This window comes from Calonectris borealis, chromosome 25 (genome assembly GCF_964195595.1).
Source record: "Calonectris borealis chromosome 25, bCalBor7.hap1.2, whole genome shotgun sequence".
NCBI lineage: Eukaryota > Metazoa > Chordata > Aves > Procellariiformes > Procellariidae > Calonectris > Calonectris borealis.
In genome coordinates this window covers 1966531-1991872 of record NC_134336.1, presented here as the reverse complement: position 1 = coordinate 1991872, position 25342 = coordinate 1966531, and the positions used below count along the sequence as shown (strand labels likewise).

General features: G+C 46.5%; 1 protein-coding gene across 4 annotated transcripts in view; it reads left to right on the top strand.

Moving 5' to 3' along the window:
• The window catches only part of LOC142092783 (gap junction beta-5 protein-like), a 109627-nt gene that overhangs the window by 27742 nt on the left and 56543 nt on the right, over window positions 1-25342 (top strand). For 2 of the 4 annotated variants that reach the window (XR_012677177.1, XM_075173220.1), the window contains exon 2: window positions 632-749. The gene's annotated coding sequence lies outside the window, so the exon portion shown is untranslated. Of the gene's footprint in view, window positions 1-631; window positions 750-12233; window positions 12339-12385; window positions 12445-25342 lie in introns of those variants that run through there. The other 2 variants (XR_012677178.1, XM_075173222.1) reach the window with 2 other exon arrangements.

Below are 25342 nucleotides of genomic sequence, written 5' to 3'. Positions count from 1 at the left end.
GGAGGTGAGGCTCCTGTTCTGTGTGTCTCTGGAAATGGTATGGAGGATTTAATGTGGCTTGAGCAGGGTTAAAAAAAAACAACGGGGAGGGGGGGCACTTTGAGTTTTTTGAACAGGAAAGATCGAGAAATGCCTGGAGGTGAGATGGGTGCTGAGGTGGGCTTTGCATGCTGTGGGTGTAGGGGGGCTGCCTGTGCAATGCTGGTGGCTGCAAGCTGGGCTTGCTGTGTGGCTTGCTCAAGACCTCCCCTGCTTCTATTTATCCAACTTTGCTTGGGGTGTTTTCTTGCACCTTCTTACACCGATTTGTGAGCACATGGATGCTTCTTCAAGGGCTGATGGACAAGCAGATATCTCTGCTGCTCTGAAAATAACTCCTGGGTGCTCTGGGACCTCCTGCTGCTCCGGCATGGCTGTGGTCCCTGCTGGGCTTTGGGGAGGGAGGGAGTGTGAAGGGAGTGCTGGGGTTCTGGCAAAGCCAACCAGAAAGCAGAAAGATTAATCCCCTTGCTTTCCTCTTTTAGAAAGAAAAGGAGGGGAGGAGAATACAAAGAGAATACTGAAAAGCCTTTAAACTAACTTGGGCCAAATAGTCTGAGGGGTGTGTGTTTTAACTCTTTTTCTCCGGTAGAATGGATGGACCCTCGGCTGGTGTTACTTGACATCTCTGCCACATGTCTCAAACCCACGTTGTTTTTATTAAAAGACCACGTCTCGCAAGTCAGACTCTTCGATGCCTTCTCCATGGGGTAAGCTGCGATGCGGGGCTGGGGGCATGACTCACGCACCGGTGCTGCTTATGGAATGCTGTCAGCATTTCTTTAAGATGCCACAGGCTTTAATAAGCAAGGGATTAATTACGCTTCTCATGACTGCTTGGCAGCTTCACCTTAACGCTTGAGCATGTCAGCACATCATTAGTCAGAGGGCAGTAAAATAATGTCATTGTCCTCCCTTTCTCCCCCAGCTGCCGGCCTGTGCTCATTATATCGTTGTGCATGGCGGCATTAGGTGTGATTGGCATGTGTTCCTCCGGAGGAGATGGAGGCTGTGCTCTCGGGCAGAGGGGTGAGCTGTGCTCTGCAGGTCACCAGTCCTCTGCTCTAACAAGTGTAACTGAAGGGACTTACTCCATTATTCAATTTGATTACAGGTGAGCTGCTGGGTAAACAGGGAAAAAGGAAGGCCTGGGTGAAACCGCACAGCTCAAGTGGCTCTTTGGAGCTGATCTTAGCAACCTTGTTTATGTAGATGCGCTTGCCAGAGCCTCTCGGGCACAGCCTTTGAAGGTCTCTTGCTCACTGCAAGTGACTCATCCAGCCGGCTCTGTGGCGGTGAACCTGTCAGGTTTTGTTTCCTGTTGCGGGAAGTCAGGCAGTCCTCGGAGCATCGGGTTTCCAGCCACCTCTTCTAGTGAGCAGAAATCCCACATTTCTGACTTCCCCTGAGGAACTCAGTCTGACTTATCAGTTCCAACCAAAATGGCACATGAGGTGTTTGCTCCTTGAGGAGCTGAGTAACGCACTAATGAGTGCAAGACAGATCCTGCTGCTTCCATCCGATGGGAATTAATTGTGCTTGTGCTGGAACAGAACCGGGCTGAAGGCAGGCTGATTCTCATGAATTGATTGGCGTTTAAATTCCAAGAAAGTACAATCGAACTGAACTTTTCAATAAAGTTTGAGCCAGGAATGATGTATTGGTCAATGGGAACTGCACCAAGATCTCTCCCTTGAACAAGAACTGAGCTAGGGCTAAGCTGCTACACCTGGAACAGTGTTGGTGCTGCAGTGCCCCTCCGATGCGAAGTTGGAGACACATGCAGTAGCACTTAGTGAACCTGGCATTCACAGCCTAATTTACCTCAAATCAATGTCAAAGTATTTATCTTTGATGAACCAAATTGTTTGGCTCAGTGCTGGGACTTGGCAGCACACGCAGTTTGTGTCAGTAGAATGTCTTCCCAAGGCTGTCCTTCCTGCCTCCCCGCCGTGCGCAGGGCTTGCCTTTCTGCTCCGGGTGTTGGGGTGTTGGGTGAGGACCTCGAGCTGTCAGGCAGGGGTTGTCAGACCGCGGAGCCAAGGTGTCAGTGCTGAACAGGGGACCTGCCTCTCGTGTGTAGGCAGAGTTGCATGTCAGCAGATGCTGTGAAAGGGGAATCAGCACAACGGCTGCCTGAAGGGCCCTCCTTCGGGTTGCTTTTGTCCTTGGCAGACTCTAAAGAGATGCATTTAATTTAAGTAGAGAGAATGACCCTTTAAAACCAAGAGCCATACCAGTGCTTGCTTATGGCTTGTTGCCCTGAGGAGCCCTGGTTGCAAGGCTCCTGCTGCACAGGCAGCTATCGGGTAGGTAAAGCCATCTGAACGGAGCATAGCAGAGCCGAGCTGGACCAGTCTGCCCCTTACCTTCTCGCAGACCATTAATCAAATCCGTGCTTCAGCAATGCAGACCTACCCACAGCCTGATTACTTATTGCTTAACAAGTGCATTAGTGTAAATCAAGAGGCATGTTTGAATTATCTAATAGAAGAATTATTGATCCACGCTCTCATTCTGAATGTTCAAATGTTCCAGTAGGAGAAACAATATTTGTATATGCTATAAAAAAACCTGAAGTGTGTTTTTATGTTTCAATTAGATTGTACTTGGAGAGCTGTTGCAAGATGCTTTTGTAGAAGCAGCTGTGGCCAAACTGTGACATGTACAGAGTCAGCTGTGGTCCACAGCCCGGGTTCTGCTGCTGAGATGCTGGCTCTGCTTGTGGTCAGTGGATCGTGCAGCAAAGAGAACACTAGATGACATTCCTCCCTTTCTTCTTAGGATGCTGTGCAGGGAAGCCCAGGGCTATGTTTTTAACTCCTTGTCCACTGAAAAGAGCAGCTGTTCCTCAAAATGCCAAATTTAGTTTCAGTATATTAAACCAAAACAATTTTCTTCTTCCCCTTCCCTGCACTGTGGTTCTGAAAGTTGGGGGGGAGGAAGGGGATTTGTGCTTCTTGGAGACGTGACATGAGTGTAAGGAGCTTTAGGCATCTCGCAGATAAAACAAACATCCTGAAGGAGAGTTAATACAAAGTGAAGTTATTCTAAACCTTCTGGCTCTTAGTCCATTGTCCTTTGGTAACTGTGTAAAAATGCAATTGAAGGATGTTCCTATTTCCCTTTGATATAAAACATGGAGCTATTATAGAAACTTAAAACCTATTCCAGGCTCTTCTCAGCACTTCTTTTTAAAGCAGCTCAGTTCAGCTGTCAGTCCCTAGCTCCACTTTTAATTAAAATAGGTTTGTAGCCTTCACTGACAAGCAAACATCTATAGATAAGTTGCAAACTATAGAGCAATCCTTCTCAGTTTAAGAAGGATGCCAAATAAAATGTCGCTTGCCACGTCTCTAGGAGAGCTCTCTATGTTTAAGAATAAATACACAAATAAAATTGTCACTTGGGAAGTTGTTGATAACCTTTTTCTGGGACAGGGAGCTTAGATTACACATAATAGCAGTTGTCTGTGTACTTCATGCAGTCCCAAAAATATTGCTAGACTTCATGGCCCTGACATTTTTTTTCCCCTCCATTGTGCACTGTCACATATTAAGCATGACTTGTGAAATGATGTCACTGATTTGGTGAAGCCATGGGGCAGTTGAGGGGTCCTGAGGCTTGTCAGAGCGTCAGGGACCAGCGCTGCCCGTTGCTCTGCCGCAGGACCCTGGTCCAGCAGAGCGTTGCAGGTGGGGACAGCTCAGCCCCTCTCAAAGCATACCCAGCTGGGGTGGCCCCCAAGGGATCCCCTCTGCTAGCGATGGGATGAAAAGCACACGAAAAGGTGGAAACAGCCTGTGCTGGAGAGCTTGCGCAGAATATTCTTGCGGTGGGACTGTTTGAGCGTTTCATTGACAGACCAGGATTTCCCTGCTGGTACGAGGCACCTGATGAACCTGTCACTGCTTTCATGTTCTGTTTATTGAATACCTGAAAAACCTTCAGAAAGCAAATGAGATTAACTCAAAATAAACGTGTGGCACAGAGCAGCAAAATCATGCTGCAGGTTTATTACTGTCATCATTATTAATAAGTTTCTTTTCCTGGCCTGGCTGCTTCTCGTTGTATTTTTCAGTGTTTAAAGCTTTTGAAGTACCCTGAAGGCCTTGGGGTTAGGGGAGGCAGCTCTCTTCTCACCCTGTTTTGGGGGTCAGGCTGGATTTCTCTAAGGAAGGTTGACTTACAAATAATCAATGTGATCACTGAACTCTTGCTACTGGGGTTAGAAGCTTGGTGCCGTGGCTGGATGTTTGGGATAGATGCTATGGGAGATGCTCGGCTTCGGTGCTTGATTTGAGGGGGCTGTTGGCTAAACGTGGTCCAGTCTGGAGTGGCAGAGCCTTCCCCGAGGGCCATGCGTCTGCCAGGGCAGGTTTCACTACAACATCAGTACGGAAGGGCGGTTGTCCCTGTTTTTCAAATGGGAAACTGGAGCCCAACAGGTGAAATTAAATGTCTGAAATTCAGGGTAGCTACGAATCGAACGCGCGCAGCGCGAGCCTGTGTCAAGCGTGCTGGCTCCCAGCCAATCCTCATACCGTCTTCTTGCACAAAGGGCTTGTTTGTGACTTTGATTAATATTTGTGAGCGCTGCCCAGCAGTAATTACACAGCTCCTTCCTTCCCCCACCCCTGTTTCATGCTGCTCTCAGTTCATAACCCTGCAGGAGATTATCGCACACCCCTTTATTGGGCAGAACATCCTCTCCTGGGCTGAGCAGTGTTGCACACCTATCCAGGTGGGAGGCATAGAGGACAGCAGTTGTATTTTCACTGTCCTGTTTACATACTGTTTTAATTAGGAGGGTGCTTTTGATTAGCTAAAGGAGAAAAAAAAGCTGTGTCAACTGAAATTAATTTCTCTCTAAAAATTTGCTCCTGTGAAAAGTTTTGGTGGTTTGTTCTGAACTGGAATGTGGGCAATGGAGTGAGAGAAATCAATTTTCCTACCAGGTCTAATCATGACCAATGTGAAATTAAGTTGTCACACAGTACCCCTAATATGCATGTCTAAGTGCATGTTAGACTGTTTGCTGAGGCAATTTGCAGAAACCTGGTTCTTCTCTATCCCTTTTAGTTGAACTACACTTCCCTTGTTGTAAAACACTTAAGGGCAAACTGCAATGTGACATGTTGACACCAGGGAGGTACAAAAGTTTCAGAGGAGAGAAGTAGGGCATGTAATAGCAATATAAACTGTTACGAATCAAGAAGCTATTTATGAGCCATTTACTTACTTAGCCCTAAAAATAGCTAGGGCTGTACGAGAAAATAGGTATGTGATTGAAATCAAGCCCTAGACATGATGTAATGGGAAAGGGAGGGTACAAAGACAGATGCAATCAGTTATTCTATAAATAACCTGCTGTCCTCTCTATGGATGGGGCAAGAGGCTGGTTTGGGCTCTTGCCGCCAGGTAATGGAGGGCTGAGCGAGGCTGGACGAGCTGCCTTGTGGTCGACCAGAGTTTGCTGCAAGACTGAAGGCAATGGGAACACCAGCAGGTGCCGAGACTGAAGTCCACGGCGGTGATTGCCTGCCACCACCTCAAATCCCTGGCTGTTGCCTCCCGGCTGGAGTCTCCTCTCTCCTGGCCCGTGCTGTCCTCGGGGTTGCGACACTTCTGCAGTGATAAGATGCTTTGCTTTCAAATGCCATCTCTCAGCTGTAAGCCCAGGAGGTCAGTCCTGGGGACGTGTGGAGGGATGTGCTGTGTTGTCAGTGTGGCAGGTGGGTTTCCGAGGGGCATCTGAAAGAATGAAGCTGAGCTGCTCTGAGAACACGCTGGTGTTTCCTAGTTATCTTCAAAGCAGGGCTGTATTAGGAGGGTCACTGGGCTTTCAATGAAGTTCCAAGTCCCTCCTTACCCAGACTAAAGGTGCTGAGTAACTTCTCCTGCCATTGTGTTTGCTGGAAACAACTGTCTGCAGTACAGCCCCTTTGATCCCTTGCTTCCATCTGGTATTTTAATACTATTGCTCCATAGTTGCAATGTTTAACTTTTCTTTTTAAATCGAGAGGTAGCCCTGTGACCTGCTGTGGTCCTTTCGGGTCCCTCGATCTTGGTGCAAACACGGCACCCTGGCTGGGTGGCCATAAACAAGCTGTGCCTTTCTCCTTAATCTGCACTGCAGGAGCACTCCGGGGAGGCGAGTGAGAGAAGCAGCTGGGTTTAAATTCCTACTTACTGTAGGTAGTTAATAAAGGAGGGCACGTGTGTAAAGTCACCAGCTCTGCCTGGGGAATTTGCCCAGTGACACTTGGACAGTTTTCTGGCCTTTTCTTAAAGTGAGTTGAGAAACATAACTGTGCTCTTGCCACAGTGCAATTAAATAAATCCACTACTACCAATAAAGCTTAAACCCTATAAAATGCAGCTGTTCTGTCCTGCTGGGTTTAAAAAGAAATGGTTTCACAGAAATGGGTCCAGGTGTGCATTTGTGCCAGAATGGCTCATGAATGCTTGTTGGAAAGGCTGTTGAAATATTTTGGCAGATGTTCCTCTTGGTCTAGGGGATATTGCTGCAGGGAATGAGTGTCTCTGAAAAGGGTAATGCAGGATAATATGGGCTGAGAGCTGCAGCTGCTTTGGGTAGTGGAGGGGAAGTCTGTTTCGTATGTCTCTGGTGTAGTGACTCGGCTGGGCAAAGAGCATCCCCTGCGCGGTGCCGTGCTGCTGCCCCGCTGGCTCTGGTACGGACCCTCTGCCCGAGGCTCCAGAGAGAGGAGCGGTCCTGGCCCGTCTGCTTTTCCTAGTCTTAAGCACAGCGAAAGCAGAGTGCTGCATGCTGACGCCAGCCTGTTTTACTCTAGGTGTCTTTAAAATACGTTTGTAATCAGGGGAGCCCAACACCCCTGTAACTGGAGAGAGGGAGAGAGAGTGGAGACTGAGCTCAGCTTCTGTGGTGCAAGATGGGATTTATGACTTGTGACCATTTTTCAAGTTAGACTCATTGATTTTTTCTTTTTGTACTGTTTCTTCTCTTTGAAATGCAATAAATTGCCTGAAGCACCTGGTTTCCCAGGGACCCAAGGCCATTCCCCTCTCGTGCCCTGAGCGCGGAGGCTGCTGTGGCGTGTGCTGTGGAGCTGTGCTGGACGGTTTGCAGCCAGAAGGGGCTGGAGATGGCTTAACGCTGGAGCTGCAGGGAGGACGGAGGTGCCATTTTTACAAAGAGTCTTTAGGTTTAGCTTTTCTCCTCATGGCAGTCCTATTTTCCCTGCAGTGTTTCATGATCTACCAGGAAGGAAACGCATTTTTTGTTTCTGAGTTACTCTAAATGCCTTTCTTTGTTAATGCCAAAACAGTTCTTTTTATGCTGCCTATTCCAATACAAAAGGAAATAAATTCTTTCTATGCAAAACTGCAGATTTTTGCCCTAAAAGTGCTGTTTTGATAATTTTTGAAAGGTTGCAGAAAGTTCTATTGGTAGGCGCTAAAACCATGAAGATCTCTGCATTTGGGCTGGAAAAGAATAGTTCTGAACAATTCTGCTTCCTTTTGCCTTTGCAAAGTTAATATGCCAGGCACAGCAATGAATCTGGGGGAGAGAGCTTTGATACTGCGTAGCACTTACCCTCTTTGAATAATGGATGGTTGGGAGATCTGGTTCAGTTGTTAGCTCTACTGCTAAGTCACATACCATCTGTGATTCTGGATATAGATGGGAATAGCAACACTTTGTTTTATCTGGTCTACAGAACGGGAGCTGAAGATTGATTAATACTTGTGAGCTGATCAGAGAGCTGATGAAATGTGCTGTGTGCAACCAGATATAGACGATTAGAAATTGGATGTCATCTATGGATGACAGGATGTCTGTGGACCTCCCAAGCTTATGCCTGTCCAGTGTGAGAGCATACATCAGAGAACCTCGCTGGGCAATGTATGGGGTCAAAAGAAGATAATAATTTTTTTTTTAAAAAAACACTAAAATTGCTAGTTTAAAATCAGGATGAGATGAATTATAATCCTTCATATGCGAAGGAATGTAGACTATTACTACTCACTTCTTAAAGAGAGAAGAAGTATACTGTACTGAAATAGTCAGTGACTTTAGATCTCTTTATGAATATTCTCCTGCAATTACTCAACTCTGTTACAGTTTTTCAAATGTTTTTAGATCCTAAAAGAGAAATGCTGTTTATCACCTCTAATTTCCACAACTGGTTCTGAAAACTAATTAGTAAAATAGACTGTACCATATGCTTCCTTGGTATGTGCTCCTGCTATAACTATTTATATTTTAAGTTGTTTTTTTCTTTGTAAAATTGCTATTGCTTCTAAAATGGCTTGATTCTGCCTATCATCATTTTATTGTGGAGTCATATTCCACAATCTCCTTATGTATCTGCATTTCTTCTTGGCATAAAGATTACCTGGGAGGAAGGAAACATAAACCAAAACTTAATCCTTGTCATTCTTTCTGCACAAGTGTGTCTGGTTTGTATTCCTGGGGCAACTATTACTGGAAAAAAATCGCAGAGTTTGCAGGTAAGAAAGCAAGGAGCTGTTCACCTTACAAAACAGGGACACTAATTCTCCATGGAGAGGGAACAGGAAAATAAGACTCAGACTCGTTCTGTCCCCTCAGCCCTGAAAACAGGGACGTTACAGGCTGAACCATGGGTTGGGAAGGTTGTGGAGCTGCTCTAAGTCAGCCGTGGCTGCATGTTCACAGCTATTGGATTGGCCAAAAATGCTGGCTTTTGGTCAATCTTGACATTCTTCAGAGCAGGACAGGATTGATGCTTTTGCCATGTTGGGGAGTGTTTTCCAGATCAGAGACTGGCAGAGCTCAGTGATGCTCCATGGTAGATATTTCCCCTAATATTCTGCTTAAATTTTCCATTACTCATTTTAATATTATTATTTCTGTTTAGACGCTAAACAATTCTTCTTCCCTGCTGTTTCATGTCCTCATTGCGTCTGCTTTCTGGAAGAAAGACTCTACTTGAGAGCAAAATATTATCCTTAAAATGAACTCAGCGATGAAAACTCCTTAGTCCTGGTTTGCATCTGGAAGATGGGTGATGCTTCCCTGAGCCTTAGCTCCCAGCTGCATCAGTTTTGGTTTCCAAGCCATTGAGAAAGAATTATAACGCAGTGAAGGAGTAAGTTAGTGCTGACTTTTCAGCAGTTACTGAGAGCAGTGCTTCCCTTCTGAAATGGGTGACTGCAATGGAACTGCCAGCTCTCCCAGAGGTGGGACAAGAAGATCAAAACTAATAACTCAGACTAGCCATGTCAAAAATGACAATCTGAAGCATAGCCAGGCATTCTGATGTGCATCTTGCTGGTTTCTCCTTACTTGCAGAAGTATCGACTGTTAACAAGAAAGAAAATTGAAATGATGGTTGTGGGCTAGCTAAAAATCTATGCATATGATGGATGCTGTTCCAGATGCCAAAGATCTTTAGATCTCAGGTTTCTTTCAAGCTCATGAGATTCTCATCAAGCCAACAAGGATTATGCTTGCCAAATAACGCATCTCAGATGAGAGGTGCAAGATTCTTACTCTGCATGAACTGAGCTGGTTAGATCATGCCTTGCTTTTATCCTTCGCTTTGAGATCTCCTAGGCTGGTGGCAGGAAAGCCATTAGCAAGTAGCTGTTCCTTTGCCTTGGCTTTGTGGATATAAATACTGATTCCTTGTTCCACTTTTCACGCATTATTTCTTTTCCTGTCCCATTCAAAAGAACAAAAGGAGTTTTGAGCTTTCTGAGCTTGGAATTTAAGAGGTTTTGCTTGGTGGTGGCTTTGCTGATTTTTTTCTTCCCCTCCTTTTGCATCAAAAATAGCTTTTCCTTTTACCTGTGGACATGAAGGGGAGGGGGGAAGAGGGGAAGAACTGAAATGTTGGTGAAAGCTGGAGGAGGTTTAACCTGCACGCATGAAGCAATAATTGAAGTGATTTTATTGTTTGGGCTTTCTGACGGTCATCCCAAATAATCAATAAGCTCTTGCTGTCTCTCTGCTTAGCCCTCCTCGTTAGCTGGAGGTACAGTGGAGTGCTGAGTTTCTGTAGCTGGCTGTGAAATGGCTGCCTGCCTGGTTAATTCCCCTCTCCCCCCCTGCCTCTCCAGCTGGCTTTCATTTCCATTCGGAATATATATGGGACGAGAGGCATACATGACTCAAGGGAGCAGGGAGGATTTATGGCCAGCAGACAGTATTTAGTACAGATGTGCAGCGCAGCAACTATCAGTTGCCAACAAAACCTCTGGAGATATACATCATAGGAGAAAGTTGTCAGCAATTAATTTTCAGAGGGCTAAACTTCACCCATTTTTTAATAGAAGAGGAGCCTGAGGGACCACAGAGAGAATAAATAATTTGGACTCATGGGAGTTTTTTAGCTACTTTCCAGAGCAAGTGTTACTACTTTTTCTCATTTGCAACAGGTGAAACATTTGGTTTTTTAACCACTGAGACAAATATTCTTAAATAAACAAGACTTAAAACAAATAAATAAAATAAAAAATGGCTTTTCTTTGTGAGATCCCTTGAATCCTTCCCCAAAGAAAGATACCAAACACTTTTATAAAGGTCTGGTTGATCTTGTAGGCGATGCTTGGGTGCCAGAGTGAGGGGGGGCTGCACAGAGAAGAACTTTTTTTCCTTTTTTTTACCTAACTGTAATTGGTGGATATGGGAAGTTTGCTGACAGGGTTAGGACTCTTATAAAACTAGTTGGGGAGGGCGTGTAATTTCTTTGCAGCTTAGTTCATCTGCTAGCCACAGGCTTCAGTGAGGAAATCCGGTCTCTTCACCGTAGAGATGGACACAGCATAATTGCAGGACTGATTTAGTGGTGGTTCATGGTTGTAGTTGAATCGATAATGTTTTAATGAGTCTGCGTGAGGAAAGGATAGATTATATTCTTTCTGCAGAACCTCAATTCATCAAAGCATTTCAGCATTTTGCTTACAGTTAAGTATATGTTTAAGTCCAGTACTACTATGCACTGTTTAAATGGCATGTAAGTGTCTAACACCAGATCCGTGCTGCCAAGCAAACACTAATACTCAACGCGGTGGCTTTTACTGCTAGTAATGTTTTTCATTGCCATTAAAGTTGACAGTTATCTCCTATATTAACAAACACTTTCCTATAATTAAAGAAGTCCACAAATCTTCATGTATTCAGGATGGTACTGACAGCTCCTACCATTTCTTCCCACTTCGCGTTGTTCTTCTTCTTAAGTGCAAAATGTAATGGGTGGTAAAAGCTTCTGAAAGTCAGAAGCAGACCTTTCACTGCCATCGGCAGAGCTGCCTTGCCTTCCCCCAGGTGAGGCAGTGGTCAGGAAAGCTCAGGAGATAAAGAACTGGAGCAAAGTCATTGCAGAAAAATTCCACTCTGTCATATTTCTCTTTATTACCCTTTCCTCTGCGGCCATGATGGGATTAGTGATATTTCCATTTGTCTATTTTATGTATTTTGTTTTCCCTTCCCCTGAAAAATGATTACAGAATGAAAAGTTTGTCAGGCCTTGGAGTTCAGCAAGACTCTCTCTGGAATTAATTTCATACTGTGGAGTGGGAGCAGGCATCTAGAAAAACGCTATTTGAGTAAACTTTTGTTTTAATATAAGAAAATGGTTATTTTAGCTTGTTGGTGGGTGTAGGACACAGAGCTGTGTGGAAAAGGCAGTATTTTTATTTGTCAAATGCCTGAAGACTTAAAAACCAAAGAAGCAGTAGTAAGGAGGAAAGCTGAGGAAATAGAAGTTTTGCTACAGCTGGTTATTTTCTAAACGTTAGAAATTCCGCGGCAAGGAGAAAAGCAATACGAACAAGTACGTTGTCCTTGAGTAAAACACCACACGAGTCGGATGAGCCGAGATGTGTCAGAGCTTGAGGCCCAGCAGAGCCAGATTCAGACGGGTCTGGCGTGAAATGGCTCCCTTGATTTTATCCTCCTCTCTGCAGAGCCTCTCAAGGCCTTGATCTAATTGAAGGGGTTTGTTCCGACACCTGCTGCAATCATCGCTAAATCAATGCCAATAATGAAGCCTGTGCTGTGCTCTTGTCTCCACACTCTCTCTCTAACACTGGTTTCCACTTGTTCCCACTGCGAGAGACCCTTCTGCTCCCCCGCTCCTTCCACCTGGAGCATCTTCCCGTAGCCTCCGAGTGATTTTTAGCCCAAAAACTTGTGGTTCTTTCCTGCTCCCCCCTTTTAGCCTTCCTCTTCTCCTGCCCACTGGTCTCGTAACGTCTGTCGTCGGATCGAGGAAGCCACGACGGTCTCTGGCTCGGCAAGAAGAGGAGGGATCCCACCAGGTCCTGCGGCTACCACCGGCTGCCTGACGCCCTGGTGGCTCCTGCTGGGCTTCCAGAGGTGGTGAATGCTGAATCCTCCTCCTCGGGGCTGTGCAGGCCCACGCAGCAAAGGTAGATGGTCTTCCTCCCTCCATGTTGCTGATTGGTGATGGATGATACACTCTTCCCTTAAATTAAGGACGGGTCGTGCCTTGAGTCTTAGTCCTTCCTGGTAGGACAGTTTTTTCTCCTTCAGACAGAATATCTCCTTTTCTGCTGGCTCGTGTGCTACACCGAAGCAGCAAGAAGCTGACTAACAGATGACTCAAACTCTTCACATGCGTCTGCAGCTTTGCAAATAAAATAGCAGTGTATGATTCGATGGTTAAGTGTGTGCACCGAAGAGACTGTAGGCAGCAGCCAGCCTCTCTCGGAAACCCCAGGGGCTGAAGGGGACTCAGGGCACGGTTATTAAGTGGAGTTAGCAAAAAGCCTTTGTAAATGCAAATGCATTAGCGCTGTTGCTGTGGATAGAGCTGAGTCAAAGGAGAAGGAGGAGCCACACAATTATCTGCAAATTCTTCCTGAAGTTCTGGAATCCGTAGGTAAACCTGCGCGTCTTCCCTCGGATTACAGCAAAGTGAAATATTCATCAAATGGTTTCTTAGGAAAATACAGTCATGTTACTCAGCTAAACTATCTGGAGATCTTTTCTGCTAGCTAAAAGATGATAGGTGGATCTTAATGTAATCCGAAGGGGCTCCTCTCAGACCCTAGCCCTGAGATGGGGGGCAGGTCCCTGAGCCTCTCCGGGGGTTCATGCTGCACTGCCCGTTCTGCGTCTTTTAAACCTCCTACTTTGGGGACAGCGTGGGACAACTGGCTTTTTTCTGAGGAGAGAGCAAGGAACAGGTAGATGGTTGTGTTCTGCTGGTTTTTTTGTTTGTTTGCCACAGCCCTGATCTTAAAGGCAAGCGATAAAGTAACTAAATCCACTTGTTTTTTTTAAAAGAAGGAAACTGCTACTTTTGGGGGCTGCTGAGCACTACAGGGCAGCTGCAGAACATCAAGAGTTACTGGAAAGCCTCAGCACCAACAATGGTATCTAGATCCATGTGCATAGTATAAGCAACTTGTCCAAAAGGATTCTGGACCCATCAGCTTTTTCTGATAGTCAAAGCAGAGGATCAGCAATCCCATGGGATTGCGGAGCACATCCCCGGTCCTGCCTGTGACCTGCTGTCAGCAAATACACTGGGGGAGAAGGGGATCCTTCAACTTTGGTTGCACAAAATAAATGAAGCCACCGAAAATAGCATTGATATATGTTGTCACTGTTCCATTGTGTCTCACTAAGGAGCAAAACCAGCATTTGAGCTGAGACCCAGGACCCCGTCCATGGAAAATCAGGTCTCTGCTTTCATGTTCAGGCAGGTTTGTGGGTGTCTGCTGCAAGGGGGATTATTATCTTGTTTTCTGTAACAGCTGAAATATGCTTTGAGATCCTCCAATTGAGGTTCGCGTAGTATCTACAGTCGTCTGTCATTCCTGCTTATCATACCCTGCCTGGGCTTAAAGTGGAAGAATTGCACTTGAATGCAGAGCTCTTACTTCTAATCAGCTGGAATGACCACACACAAGTGCTGTGAGGTCTGGGTGTGGGATTATAGGGCTTCACAATTTGCAGGATTGTGGCAGTAGTTCTATAGGGCTTAATGGAGCCAATACTTGTAAATTAGGATATTTTTAATTTATGGAGGTAAAACTCCCCCGGGAAAGTGCACTTGCTGTTGTGAGGCTTAGAGGTAATTATAATCTCCTTTTCTGACACTGCACTGTTGGGAATGAATGCCAGCATTTCCATTTGAGGGTTTATTTGATTATTTTTCTCATTTTGCAAAACATTATTACATGAACCCGCCACTCCTGAATCCTTATCCTACCATGGCATTTATGCATGAGAGGGACTATGCTCTGAAAGGAACATCAAACTGAAGAATGCTCCATGATGATGGAAAGGCTTCTGTTTATCCTGCGGTTTTGGAATAAGAGCTTATTTTTGGCTTTAGAAGCAAATGCGACCTAGTTTGGATCCAAAATGTAATCTGATCCTTCATCTACACATTTCAGATCTTTATTGAGGGCTGAAAGCACTCAACTGGGGTTCTGGGGGTTATTTTATTTGTTTCTGTAGGAGCTGCTTTTACAGCAGATATATACACACACACACATATACACACACAGAGAATATGCTTCCAGTGGTGGTGGGGGAAGTCATTCAAGAATCAGGCGACTTTATTTCTTCCCGCTTGTGCACGTGCTTTGTGATACAGCCTTTAACTGCACGAGCATGTGCTGGGGTTGAAAACCCTCACTTCTGAGTGGAAACACTGGCTGTGCTCCATCAGACGATGTCCAAATCCTCTGGCTGATGTGGTGGCTTACTGCAACTGTGTAATCGGGGAGAACAAACTCCCCAGTTCCTCCCAGAGGACAGCACCGGCTCGGGCACCGTGATGCTGGGAGCCCTTTTCTTCCTGTGTCCCAGCCCTCACCCCCTCTCCAGCCCAGTTAAACCAGAGGGGCAGGAGGAGGCTATTCCAGCAGTCTGAAGCAATACCTCAAACTTTTCTGACCGAGCTTGCAGGTGATGCCATCAGGCCATGAGAGAAATCTTACCCCACCAGGACACGCTGCTCCTGTCTGCCTTGGGATTTTGGAGATCCAGCTTTCTTCCTTAGATGTGTCAGATATCGGTGACCTATGCATCTGTGGAACAACAAAAGATGCTTTTCCACCAGTTTGGAAGAGACCCAAATGATGCTGTCTCTACCTTCTCTTTTTCATTTGTGGGTTGTGGGTTTTGTTTTTTTTTTCCCCTTCCCCTTTTCCCTCCACTCTCTGCACACTGACCTGACTGCAGTTCGGTTTCTGGCTTATTCTTCTAGTCTGTACAATGCTACGTGCTGTTTTTTGCTTGCTTGCTTTTAATTAAATCTCATCACTTGAAAATCCCAAGGAAGAAATTGCAGATCTTTAATTTGATTTTTATTTTCATTAAGCTAAAGCTTATATGACAAGTTTCCAAAAGCTTTTGCTAAATGAACCTTGTTTTCATGCAGTGCTCTTCTGAAGGAAGTCCTATTCCTGTCGCTGGGATGTGGGCAGGAAGGGAACATTCCCCTGTTTTTTACGACCCTGCCGACCTGTCTTTGTTACTCAGATCATGGCAAGCAGGGAAAGCAATGAAATACTCTGATACGTGGAGTCTGCATAGCATTTTTTTAAACTCTAGTCATTATATATCGTGTTGGCATAAAAAGCCAGAGGAAGAAGATTCTTCATACAGAGCAAACAATTCTTCTTGGACCTTATGAAATTAATTATTTTACATCCCATAACTGAAACTTGTAACTCAGTGTAATTGGCAGGAGAAGTCCCGCAGTAACAATCACAGGGCCTGTTATTGTTTCCTCTAGTACTCCACTGTGGGAATGCTGGAAAAACAGCCTCCCATTCTGGTGTTTATTGGCAAATGTTTAAATAAATCATGCCAGCTTGTACAATAAGCTCAACGATAAATAATTTCTTCTCTTGAAATGTGAAGTGTTGCAGGAGGGAGAAGGGTGGAGACAGACGGGTTTTGTGGTACCTGTTTACCTGGGATTGTGGTTTATGGCTTAGAAGAGCTGTAAGGATTTGGAAAACTTTGTTCTCTTCCCAGTCTGCCAACACCTCGCTGTGTGACTGTAGCAGGGCATGGATTAATCTTCTTGCCTCCCATATTCTGTTAAAATAACCCATTAATTGCTTCAGACAGTGTTTGCAGCCTCCTCCAGCAGCACCCTGTAGCGTGGCTCCCATTTCCCGTGCCGTAATTCTCAGTACCCCGGGGGTTTCTCACCCTCTGTGTTCAGTCCAGTAACAGCAAACCTCCTGGTGCTGCCGTCAGCTCCAAAAGCACTGGTGTGAACGACCCCCGTTACCCTCGGTCAGCTTAATGGGCTTTGGTCCACCCGGAGGAGTTTGTGTAGCTACGTCAGACCCAGCTGTCGAGGTGCCTCTTCCAGCGGAGCTGAGCCCACGTAGGCTCTTTGCCGTGCAAGAGTTGAGTGTTTACCCAGGGGCTGCTGCCGCTGTTCTGTCTCACAGGCCCTCTGAAGCTGCCTCCCTCTAGCAACTTGATATATTAAGATATTTTTTCCTATCTGCCTCTAATTTCTGCCTGTTTATCTCCCAGGTGGAGTCTGCAGTGACGAGCTAAGCAGAGCAATGCATCTGTAAACACTAACAGCTCCACCACCCTGACACGTTCCCACTCAGTGCTGCCTCGAGCTGAGGCTGCAGCATAGGGAGAAGGGGAGGGATGACAGAGTATTGCTCAACATCAGCCCGCGGCGCTCGGTGGTGGGACAGCTGAAGTCAAGGGAAATGGCAAAGCAAGAGATCACTGATGAATGTGGCATCTCCATCCCGCTGCTGCTACTAGAAAGAGCACTGGTTCAGGGGTGGCTGAGGGCACCGCTCCAATTTAATGCTTTGGTAGGAAAACTCGGGATGTATCCTCAGCTGGAACAAGCTGGCCTCGCTTTCGGTGGAAATAAGGCAGTTTACAAAGGATGGGGATCTGACCTGTTGGTCATTAAGGTCTTAAAGCTCATCTGTTATGCTCCACTTGAGTTAGCTGGCTGGTAGCGCATACCTAACAGGTAGAGCAGGAGTAGACTTAAGCACACACTTGATTGAGTGTGTAAATGTTTTACAGAAATACATCTTGAATAGCCAAGTGTCAATTCAGATTTTCCCATGCCCTTTTTTCTGTAATGAAAATGCCTGTTCAATGAAAGGGTCATCTTCATGGAAAAAACGCAGTCCTGGTAAAAGGCCTAGGTCTTTCGGTAGGAAGCCACAACAATTCTGGAGAGAATTTAAACAAAACTGTAGTTTGTAGTTGTAGTTGCTGAGCTTCTTTTTCTATCCCTTCCCTCAAGAGAAGAAAAATGTGCTCGTGAACTCTACAGGTAGTGGTACTCAAGGCAGGATAGCTCCTGTTAAATTAGTCATTTGTGGACTATTAAGATTTAGTAAATGACCTCAAAGACAAAACCTTCCACATTTGTTTTCTGTTTCATATGCAGATTATTTTAGAAAATTTAGGTCAAGAGTCAGCGTGACTATCTGGGGCCGGGAGGACCTGAGGAGCATTTGGATGGGGAAGAGGTGGCTTAGCATGGGAATCCCCTGGTTGTCTTCTCTGGTGACAGTGACCAGGGAATGGAAAGAACCTCTGGGAGTGGTGAGTAAGCGGGTGCGGATTCAGCCCTGCCTGGACTCTTCCCCAATTTCAGCTATTGCTAATGGTAGGTGAGGAAAGGAGCCTGTATGCTGCTTGTCCAGGCTAACATCGGGGTCGATATGACGCAATCCTTCTGTAATGATGGCATGAGAGTATGTAGGTGCTCAGATGTCAGAGGATGCATAGCACCTGGGGGAGGCTGATGATGGAGCTCAGACCGGCCTGGCAGATGCGTCCGGTTACGGCAGCCAGCTGCATCCTTGCAGACAGACGTGCTCTCTGCTTTTACAAGGGCCAAGGTTGCAGCCCATTGACAGGAGATGCTGTTTAGGCCATAGAGCCTGGAAGCATCCCCAGAGAATGCTACAAAATTGTATTTGTGGGGATCCATGGAGGGGAGGGTACTTTAGATGTAGCACACTCGGCCAGCTTTGGATCGGAAGTGTTCATCCTCACCAGAAGCACCATGCCTGTATCTCTCTCCTATCGCTCCCCTTCTGCTGGTACTGAACAAAACTTAGGTTTGAAGCAGAACATCCTGCTCTGGGATTTGTTTGTGCTTTGTTAAATCCAGCACCTGGGGATTCTTCCGCTGTTTGCTTTCAAAGACGTAGTTTCACCTTCCCCTTGGCTCTGGGATACCAATTAAGTAGCTTGAAGCAGTGAGGGCTGTGGCTGTTATTGATTAGGGCTCTAATTGCTTATCTCTCCATGCTGTCCAAGTGAAATGGGCTGTATGGAGATGCACGGAGTGAAATAGAGATGTGGCTGCCTGCCACTGGGATCGAAACGTACATTGTTCCTCAACACAAGGGCTGCAGGGATATTTTTGAGCTATTGTTTCTCAGCGGTGCCAGCTTTGTCTCGCTGCTATTGTCTCTGCCAACCTCGCTGCTTCCAGTGAGGCCTCACGTTGTGATCAGCCAAGGGTGCAGGGGCAGGGAAGGGCAGTCCACTGCAGGCGCACGCCGTGTGCTGCTGTGAGCTCCTCCCAAACAGCCAGTGCTGCGGCAGGGAGGCCACGTAGTGTAAATTATTTGGTAATTCGTTTCCTTCCATCTCAGAACCAATACTCAGTGTTTTCAAGGCATCGCAGGACAGCAAGGGGCAAGTTCACATACATCTCCAAACACAGACCAGAGCCAGTTTTTTGAAAATCCACATCTCAAGAGAAGTTAAAAATTTGGGGTATACGTTTTCAAACTATTAGCTGATCACAGCTCTGTTTACTGGCTACCCCTGAAAAGGAGAGGAAAACTCACCAGAGACTAAAGCAATTGATCACAATAAGAAGTGGACAGCTGTCAAGAGCCAGGACTCTCAGAAAAAACAGCCCTCTCCCCATAATTCTGGGTTGTTGCTTGGCTAGGGAGGCTTTGGGCCTTTAACAGACAGGAGGCACGGAGAAAACAAGGCGAGCTATTTGTTAGTCGCTGCAGCAAACCTTGCCCCCCTGTGAACAAGGGGATGACTACAGGGTTGTCTAATTGAGCAGGCAAATGTTTACTGATGTTCGCAAAAGGATTTCACGTCCATATCTGAAAGAGCTCGAATTGACGTGTGAAGTGAAGAAAAGGCTGAATTTCATTCACGGCCTCTGAACAAAACTGAACAACCTGGCCGTGGTCGAGAAGCTTCACGCTGGCTCTCTGCTTGGGGTGAATTTCATTAGAATGGACTGATAATTGCATTGTAAAGACAGAATCAAGCAGGGTGAATTTACCTTCAAGGCCCATGAAGGACAAGATCAAACCAGCCTCAGAACAATATCAGACTTTCCTCTTCCAGGCAAAGTTTTCGTGTAAACACTGAGAGGGCTTCGTGAACTTGGGACATCAGCCTTGCAGTGGTTCAAGGCTGACAATAGCTATTTTCTGCAAAACAGAAGGGTCTGTTCGGTGTAGGGAAGGCACTTTCATCACCGCAATGTCAGGACATCTTTCAGTACAGCTGGGCCTGTCGTTCATCAAGTGCTTCTCTTCTCCAAGGGAAAATTGGGTACAATCAGGGAGTATGTTTTCACATGGTTGGGTGTTCTCTGGAAATGCCCCACTGCTTTAGAGAAGGTCAGGGAGAAGGTCAGGGAGAGGGGTCTAACTTGCAGGTAAGGCACAATATGCTTTGTTCCTGGGGAAGCTCTTTTCTCTGTCCGAGCAGCTCCCAAAGGGTGCCAGCGCTCCTTTCCAGATGTGCTGCACCTTTGGGACAGACGGAAAGCGCTGTAGTGCTGCCCTTAGGGGATTCTTCAGGTATGGTGGGTGGAAACCAACAGGTGCCTTGGAGGAAAGAGCAGATACCTTCAAGGTGGCTGCAAGAAGCAGTGCAGATACATGAGGATTGAAGGTAGTAAAACTGTTTTTAGGTAAATTTTTTGTTTTGAGATCAGATCTGCGTATTTGTACCCTTTCTACATGCACACTTAATCCCCAGTTGCAATGGGACATGAGAATTGCCTGTTATTGCAAGCTCTTTCTCTGTGCAGTTTCCTGTTGTTAATGCAGCTCAGTCCCTTGTTTCTATTCCAGTCAAATCATGCCAGTTGTCTTTTCCGAGGTCATTGTGCTGCCTTAAAATGCCCCCTACCTCTGTGTTCGCAAAGCTTGTGAATAAAGAGCTCTCTCTGAGGAGCTGCTGAGCCAAGTTGCCACGGCCAAGTGAGCATGGACCTGAAGGGGCATTTCCATCACTTGATTAGCTGCCAGTCCTGCTGCTCTGAGCACAAACATGCATGGCTTCAGATGCATACCGATGTGTAGTCTGACTTTATTTATGTACTCTTCATATCTAGATAGTCCTTAGAAAGCCCCACTCAGGATTATAACAAGATAAATAAGTTTTTAGCGTACGAAAAATGAAAACCTCATTATTCTTGTGAAGTAGACAAAAGCTGGAAACTCTTAGCAATAGCAAGCACATTTTTGAGATTTTCATGTGTCACAACTTCTTATGTATTTCCTAGAAAAATTTACATTGCTTCTGGAAGCCTCTATCAGTATAAATGCCACATCAGTTGGAAATATTTTTCTTAATTTTTCATTTTTAATCATCATGTGATGTGACATTAATCAGGCTACGATCAGACATGCCAAAACTCTGAGGGGATGTGACCTGGTCAGAGGGCTCACCTCAGCCCAGCGTAAGGCTTAGGCAAAGCCAAGAGGTGAACTTTTCTTGTGTCTCTGGTGTTGAGTTTGGGCTTTAGCCCCTCTCTTCCAAACCTGGCAACAGAGGATGCATCTACCCCCTGAATTCTTACTGGCATCCTTTCCCTTACCTTGGTACCCTGTCGGCAGCCTTCCTGTAGCCTGGATGAGCGGAGCAGATTGTCCATCTGCCATCCCTATGCTGCGCTGGTAGGTGTAGGTACGGAAATATTTCTTCGTGAATGGTGGTAGCACATAGGCACTATATTAAAAAGCTACGACTGAGGTGTGTAAGTGTTAAAAACAAACAAACAAAAAACAACAAGACGACCCCTAAGGGATGCTTTCTTGGATGAATTAAAATCCAGATAGTACTAGGCCAGTAGCTAAAGGAGCAAAAGAGGCAAACAAATCACTTTGCATCTTCTGTTTAAGTTTGTTACAGCGCAAATGTCCTTTTTTTGGGTGACAGAATGCCGTTAAGGTGCATGCTCTAGATGCTGACCTGCATCACAGGAGTCACTCATCACCTCTGGCTCTTCCCAGATGGGGGCACTGATTTCCAAATGCTGGCGATGAGTTCCAGCTGTTGGAGCTCTGTTCTTTCCTATGCCGTGCTTTCTTGTTTCTGAGCAAAGCTACGTAGAAAATCAGCAAGAGTTGCATTCGATAAATATGGTGAGTGGTGCTTCTCAAAGTGCCTGGGAGTGGGGAGCACAGGGCACTGCAGCGTGGCTGACAATGGGGAGAGGTCCAATGGTGAAGTTTTCAGTTCCCACTTGCTCCTGGAAGTGCAGGTGGATTTCCTGGGCTCACACTTGTAGGGCTAACTAGGAACTGGAACTAGATAGGAGGGGTTTTAACATCTTTGTATAATGCAGTTATCTGTGGTCTGGGGACAAGATGCTCTGGCTCCGTTTGCCTCTCTCCTGCCTATTTAGGCAAGGGGGGAGATGCATCAAGGGAGGATGGAAGAGGTGAGGAACGGCTGCCTCATTCGGGAGCCACTGTTTCACAGAGGTGCAGGCATTGAAGTTAGAGGGAGGGAGAGCAAAGCTTGGAATTGGAGAAAATGGGCTGGATGGAAGTAATAGAAAAAACTTTCTGCTTTTCTTATAAGCAGGCAAAATCTGGAGTGGCAGAGGTGGCTCATTTCTGCAGAGCTGCCTCTCTGACAATAAACACATTGAAGTGTCGGTGTGGGGAGCAGCAAGTTTGTATTCTTGAATCTCTCTGATAAGTAACAATACATCGTGCTTCATACATGTTCAAAAGAAAACCGTTATTCTTCTGAAGATCTTGTCCCACTTTGCAAAGTCTCTTTATTCCAGTTTTTCTGAGTCACAAAGTGAGAGGGGAGGTCAGGCCATCTGGGCTGGTATTGCAGAGAATCCGGAGAGCATCCCTGGCTAGCTTAACCCAGTGCTGTGTGTTTGTATTTGAATTTGCTGTAATAAATCCCCTGATGAGGTCCCATCAGTGAAGTGAACAGAATGGGTTTTAATATTTTTAACATTAGGGTAAAAACAGCTATTCACAGTCACGAAGTCAGTGTTACCTGGTGGTAACTTGGGTCCTGGCCCTTCCCCAAGCTTGCAGCTTCTGTTGCTGCCTGCAAGGCTGGAAGGAGTAGCCCCTTTTTGCATCTCTGCTGGCACAGCAAAATTACATGTCTCACCTGAGAGTGCGTGATGTGTGCCATGACGGGAAGAAGGCACCGATTCCCACTGCAGGCACAGGGTAGAGCAGCACCTTGGAGCAGGCTCCCAGCTCGTTTTCTTGCCAGGCTGTGCCCATCCTGAGCTGCGGTTGGGGCACGTTGAGCCTGGCTGTGTTGGTAGGGTGGTTTTGCCCCTCTGCTAGGAGATGATTCTAAAGGTACATTTTATCCCATGCAGACTGCTGGCATATGCACACACATGCAGCAGGCATTCGCTGGAACTGGCAAGCTGGAAAAATAACAGTGTCCTCAGGGAAAATATATACTCCCTTGTTGGTACCTTCCTTCCCTCTACTGGCAGTTTCTCTGCACATATCACAGCTTTCAGCCAGCTGCCCCTGAGAGCCAGAGAGAAAGATAAAACATTCTCATCTCAGCGATGTTATTTTTCTTTCAAAGTTCTTTCGCGCTTTCATATATGGTTGTTGATATCGAGAGCTATAGATGTCACGGATCTGGATATATGGATAAAGACATGCAGCTCAGTGTGACAGCTGGGTGTCTGACTCTCTTCCATTTCAAAATCTGATCCCTCTTCTCTGCCATCCGTTTGATTTCATGACTTTTCTGACTCCTTTTTCAGTGGGGCCGGGAGCTGTGTAGAATTTGAGGCTTCATTTCCAATGAGCTTGTTGGGTCTCAGCCCACAGCAGTGAACTCATTAGCAAAATCAATGCTGGTGAACGTCCCTTGATTACAGAAGATGTCAGCACATGGTGTGCCCTCCCGCTGCAAAGGCTTTTCTCCCTGGGTCGTATGTTGGGTTTATCACGCTGACACCGCACGGCAGTGGGGAATTGCACTGTGTCGTGCAGCAGTGGGAGACCCCCGCTGGGATCCAGCTCAGCTCGTGAGCAGTCCTCTTATCCAGAAGGCAGCTCAACACTCATCTCTTGCACTAGTGTAAATCAGGAGCGATGGGTTTTAATTCAATTGCTGTGACTGTGTTGTTATGCTTGGTGCAATCAGAAATAACAGCACCAAACTCAACAGGAGGGATTCTCAGCTTGGCATTGCGAAAGGGAGGCACGGCAGAGCGGTTCGGTGAACTCACATAGTTGCCTGCGAGGGCATCCGGGCAGGTCTGTTCTGGACCCCCTCTAGACCATGCTGTCGTTCTCTCTGCAGCACCGTCGTTACCAAAGTATTTCCTGCTGCAAGGCTGAAGAAGCAGAACTACTGCACGTACAGCTGAAGCTGATGAGGCTCAGCACCCCCCCTTCTTGTTTCATGTTTAATTAGCTGGTGTGGGAAGGATGGATTGGATAGAACAAGGAAGCAGGAGGGAGAAGGAAGGTTAATCTATCCTCTAGCCTTGCTATTCCTTCTTCCTTGTGATCTTGTGAAGCAAGGAGAAGATGTGTCCTTTGAAGTGCAAAGTACTCCCCATCCTTCTCCCCGAAGTGGTCTCACGCCTCCTCCCAGCCTCGGTCCAGCTGCTTTCTGCAAAGTGCTGCTGATGGCTGAGGTGCTGGAGCCGTCCTTCCGGGGGGCTGCAAGCGAGGGCTGAGAAGCAGGATTTCAGGACTGGCTTTTCTAAGCACCCTGAAAGCCATGTGCCTGTTCAAACAGTCTGAAATATTGGGGTGCTGCCTAGATGGAGCGTTAGGAGTTTGGGGTTACTGAAGCAGGAGGAAGGGTTTGGGCTGCTCGGGGCAGGGGCTGCGGGAAGGTGCAGGACAGCGAGCAGGGGAAGGCAGTGTGCTCGGGGGCAGGATGCCCTGGGGCTTGCACTGGTGCTGGGAAGCCCCGGCGTTACCCAGGGTCTCACCGGGACCTCAGGTCTCACAAATAGCAATACCCAGAGCTGGTATTTGTAGGGAGAGTGAACCGGGCTCCCTCCTCTAGTGGGCTTCAATAGTTCTGTTCAATTTTTCAGAACAACAACTTTGGGGATATCAGGACAGAAAGAGAGGGCTGTCTTGGCGTGGCGTAACGAACAGCCCTTTCCCCAGGACCCGTGTTCTCCCCAAGTCAAAGTAATGGAATTGTTTTAATATTAATATCTTCTCTGGAGCTCTGCTGATGGGAGGGAGGGAGAGATGTTTTCTCCAAAATAGTCTTAAGTTAATGCAGAAAGTATGAATAAATCTCTCAGAGATTATAGCCCCTGGAAAGCTCCTGTGAACATCCTTACTGCTATGGGAGGTTTGATTGAATTACAAATTTGAGGCAACTCCAAAGCAAAACTGATTAAGTCTTTTCTTTTTCACTTTCTTGTTGTAGCTTTTTAAAGCGCTAAAGCTTTTTAATAATTAGAAATCCCCCCGTCCTGTTTGAAAGTAGTTATAATTGTCATTGTCCTGTCTGTAAGTAGTTCTAATTGGCATTGTGTCCAGAGATGGTTATGCACCAAAGCAGAAAACTTGCAAAGCACAAGAGAAGCATTATTGCTCGTTATCTCCGAGGGAGACGCCCGGGTCACGTTACGGGAGGATCACCCTGGGCTTTGGAGAAGGCAGTGGGAGAGTCGGACCACGTCCAAGAGATGAGCCCGTGGGCACTGCAGAGGGTGACGGCTGCAGCGGCCGACGGAGTGAAATGGGGATCGGGCCCCGCGACGCAGGGGACTGGAGGGGCACTGGGTACGGCCTCTTACGTAGCTCTTGGAAACAAGGTTTTTCTTGGCTGGTGTGGAAGCAGCAAAGCCCCCACTCCCCAGGCCCAAAGCGCTGGCTGGGGGGAGAGGAGGGTCCTGCCCGACGGGGCTGGCCCGGCCCTTCCCGTCGGATGTGCCTGAGCCATACCCCCACCCACTGCGTCTGCGGAGTTTGATTAACATTGTCACTGCGCTGCCAGTATCTAACTCATTGCTTTGTAAAACATTGTCACTGTAAAGACACCATAGAAATCACCTTATTCAGTTCTCTT